Raw genomic sequence first — 4,572 nt, forward strand, 5'->3', positions numbered from 1 at the left:
ACAACATTGACAATAACATAAAACGCTGTGTACTGTAGGTTGTTATGAATATAACAAACAAACTTTATCAATAGAGAAGTAAAAAAGAAATAGCTAAGAAACATGAAAAATATAAGACAATGTTTTCTATTGACAAAAATAACAAAGAGTTTGAATTAAACGAGATTTTTAAAGAAAATTAATTGAAAATTATACTTGAGAAAATATATGGTAAACGAGGGCAGGAAAACTTTTGTGAAGGCAAAAGTATATCAGAACCTCAAGAATTAACATTGACCTCCAACAGTGAAGAAAGCATATGATCCATCCATTTCCTCTGCTCAATATTCTTGAAAGGGCTGTGGGGAAAGAGTCCTCAGGCACCTCCTCCATAGGGTCCTATCAGAAGCATCCATCATTAGACATTCTGCTTGTATTCTATGATGTGAAGAACTAAGACTATGGATATCATCCAACCATTTCTTTCTTGGCCTCCCCCTCGGTATCCTGTTCCATTGGTTTGACTTTGAGAACATGTCCTGTAATTCATTCCTGCAACACCCTGATCACATGTCCGAGGTACCACAGATGTGGAGGAGACGTGGCTCAACCTGGAGAGACTCCCAGATCCTGAACTATAAATCCTATTGAGTAACATTACTCCAAAGACCCTTTAGAGGAATCCCATATATCTGTCTTATTCTGGTAGATTTCAGACCTGGTATTCAAAGGGTCATGAAAGTACTGTCCCTCTGTGCCATCTACTACTTTGCAAAGTTCCCAAGAGGACACTAGAAATCGAATGATCAGTGATTGTCCAACAGTCGATAATTCTAAGTCAAATTCAACCCATTTCAAACTCTCCAATGAACTCCAGGTTCAATCAATTCTACAGAGCCTATTCAGTTATTATTATGTCAGTCTCAATGAGAGATGCCACCTCCAGTTCGGCTTGACTTGTGAATGTTCATTTTCTGGTAAATTCCCTTAAAGGAATTCTCTGTTTTCGCCTGAGGAGAATGATAGGATTTCGCTGTGTCACCTTTATTAAATCTCTTTTTATTGAAGCATTTACAGACATATGTCATGTGGTAAAGTCATTGCAAAATGACAAATCTAAATTGGAATTATCAGCTTCCAACACAATAATCCAATAAATAATGGCTGCAAGAAGAACCAAACTCAAAGTCTTCTGTTTGAAGAAAGATGCTTTGTTTTAGATGTTAACTTTGGTACTTGTCCTTCATTACAATAACCTAACAGTGAACCTAAAGAAAATGTAAAACAAATTCACTCATCTGTTTACCCTTAAACAATATATTTAGTTCCTCTTCCAAAAGATAATATTAAACGCCATTTTATTTTCTAGTTTATCCATTATTACCAACCATGCTAACCTCAGTGGATATTTTATGAAATATCAGGAATATCGTAATAAAAATTGTCATACAGATAACCTATCAATGGGATGAGGAATGTAACTTGTTCTCATTCATTCTGACAAATAAAATAGATGGGTGAAAGTAAATATATAGAGAAATCAAATATACTCACCCACTTGCCACCAATCACTTCCTAACCTCTTAGCCACTCTCAGAAGATCCTCTCCTTCAGAACTGGACTCTCTGAAATAAATATTTCCAAGTTATATAATTATTGTAAAACTTATTTATCTCTATAAATATTCTGTAGTTTATTGTTGTGGGACATTGTTATCATCAGTGGTTGGCTGGTGACCACTAGGGTTTTGCTCAGTATTTTTATACTTTCCATTGTGGGACCAGGTAATAGCTCAATATTTAGGCCCGCAACAAAATAGACTAACTTTCCGAAACTTTGTTTCTCTTTAAAGAGACATCCTACATAATCTAACAATGTTGCAATTATTTATTTAATTATCATTTCATGAGACTGTTTCTTCTCATAGTTCTCTCTCTCCTTTGATATATCTCTGAACCAATCTATGACATGCGACTGTCCTCTGAACTCTAGACTTCACTAACCACCATTCTCCTCATCTTCTGCTAAAGTGCAATATCATCCAATGTGGTCTCCAAAGATCTCGTCACAAATGCATGACACACCACTTCAAGTAAAATAAACATAATACCAGTTCTCTTTGCTGTTGGAAAATCTGAATTTTATCATCCTACATCCCAGATCACCTGGTCATTATCTGGTGCAGGGAATATTTTAAGACTCCTTAATAAAGGTGAGCAATGATCAGTTCTCCACAGATGAAACAAAAAGTGATATCAGGTGTCCTAAAACACTGCACACTTGTACAAAACCCCATTAACTACATACAACTGGACATCTACACATTAATGCAGTGAAGACATCTGAAATGGTACAAAAGGACTGATACTCAAAAATATATAAGAAAGACGGGAATACAAAGTGCGAGCTCCAAATCTTTTATTTTCCAGAATGTTTGGCAATTTATTTCTTTTAACCCATCTTCGTTCTGTGACGTGATCTCAATGCCTTTACTATTATTGCAAAATAGGTAGTTTACCATCGTCGTAATAGTTTTTCAAGTTCCCTTTAAACTTCATCAGGGTTTCTCCTGCTATTTTGACCTTCACTTGTTTCTGCTGACCTTTCACAAATGACGGGTCATTACCCATTTGCATTGAAGCACATTCTTCACCAAGTTCCTCAGTCTACCCAGTTAATCCAGAACTATTTGCATATCCTTTATTTGTTGTTACTATTGTTATGTAATCCATTAATGTCTTCTCGAGTGGTTTTCCTTTGAGCCATTTCTTATCAATCTGCTGATTTAAGTAACATCTCCATAACAATCACAAACCAAATGACTGATTTGTAGAAAACTACAGCAATTCCCGTTTCAAAATGATACCAGTCTATCGAGAAAGTTTTCCTCATGAACTGCATATTGAAATTGTTATAGCAGCTCCTCATCAGATCCTTAATCTTTTCTCATATATAAAACAGGTCCACTGCTTCCATCAACAATTTGTTTGCTAGAGAACCATAAACCAGATCAAATCACACAACATTCAATCCCTTTTATTCTTCTTTCCGTCTTGTATCACATCCTAGATTTAAGACACATGTTCCACCCAGCAGGAATGCCAGAGGATTCCAGTCTTCGAGATACTTTTAGTCCCATATTCATTATTCTGTAGATTTACAGTTGATCTCTTTGTGAATACAACCTTGTAAATCTTGCCATTTATATTCAAGTTGAAATTAGTCTGAACTAATCAATAGGTATTTGATTGCTGGTTTCAATGGACATTTCAAACTGTCTATGAATGGGAATCATTGCTTTTGCTTTGGATCTCTGCATATATCCATCCAGTTCATCTTTATTGTATTTAGCTTTGTTCTCAGTATCTGCAAACAGAATTTCCTGTAGAAGTTAAAGAGGAGCGTTTAATTTTGTTGACAACATGATCATTTTTCTAGTGCTTTTGGAGCAAAATTGTGCCCAAGGACTTTTTAAAGCGGTTGATGTTAGGAAAGGCACATCACCATAGAAAAGCCGGAATGTGTTCCTCATCCAATCAAGGGGACAGTATTTGTTAATAAGAACTGACATGGATAGGAATCATCCATCCATCGATCGGAGCATAGACATCAGATGATGAAGGATGAGGGTCATCAGTGTCTATCTTGGAGAGAGAGGGAGAGAGAGAGAACGGTTGTCTCAACATCAAACCTAATACTTTTACATGGATAAAGACAATGTTTAGGGGATGTAATGATAAATTTATTATCAGTGAAACAAAAAGGCAGGGTGTTCACATAAGGAACACATTTCATTGTAAATCTGTCACATTATGAGAGATATTTGCTTAAATAGCAACAACAGCAATAACCTATCAGTAAACTTAGTAACTACATATTTAGTCCTCCGTTTCAAAATACAGTATTAATTCTATTGTCTTCTAAATTATCCATTTTCCGAACCATGCCAACCCCGTTGGATATTTGTGAAATTCCATTGATATCAAAATGTCTAATAGAATTATTATACAGCTAATATTTCAGATGTAAATTAGGAATGGATCTTGTCCTCAGTCATTCTGATAAACTACAAATGCTCAGGTGAAGGTTAAATTTATAGAAATCCATGAGGTACTGTTATTTGCTACTCACCAACTGGCTGTGATGTTGTCAAGGCATCCTTCACAGAAGTTGGAGTCTTTGAAATGAAATTTTTCAAGCTTTACGTTTTATAGTATAATTTCATTATAGTTATTGATAATCAACACTTTATTATGTGTGGGAAGGGCATACAGCTGTAAAAACTAGTTCGTAGGGATGTGGTTGTGTACCCATGTAAAAGTTATGTTTACTTTGAGGGTAAAAGGTGTAAAATATCAGATGAGGGTACAAGATAATGCTATGAAACTTTCAGACAGACAAGTTTAAGAGAGTTAATGAATGATAGCTGATTAATTATCATGTTAATGCAGCATAAAAACACTAACTATCAATATAGATTGTATAAAATCTGTGTGGAAGAACATGTGACATTTGTTACAATTAATATGGTTGTGTCTCAGCACAGTTGATATTATGGTAGTTCCATGAGAAACCATAGAAAAATGTAACCAT

General features: G+C 35.2%; 1 long non-coding RNA gene across 1 annotated transcript in view; it reads right to left on the reverse strand.

Annotated features, from left to right (window-relative positions):
- The window catches only part of LOC118761800, a 4,650-nt gene extending 500 nt beyond the window's left edge, over positions 1-4,150 (reverse strand). The window contains exons 1-2 of the long non-coding RNA XR_004997643.1: positions 4,111-4,150; positions 1,534-1,604 (exon numbers count right to left, since the gene is read on the reverse strand). This is a non-coding gene — a long non-coding RNA (uncharacterized LOC118761800). The remainder of the gene's footprint in view (positions 1-1,533; positions 1,605-4,110) is intronic.
- Positions 4,151-4,572: the final 422 nt, after the last annotated feature.

The sequence above is a fragment of the Octopus sinensis genome, unplaced genomic scaffold (assembly GCF_006345805.1).
Source record: "Octopus sinensis unplaced genomic scaffold, ASM634580v1 Contig17494, whole genome shotgun sequence".
Taxonomy (NCBI): Eukaryota; Metazoa; Mollusca; class Cephalopoda; order Octopoda; family Octopodidae; genus Octopus; species Octopus sinensis.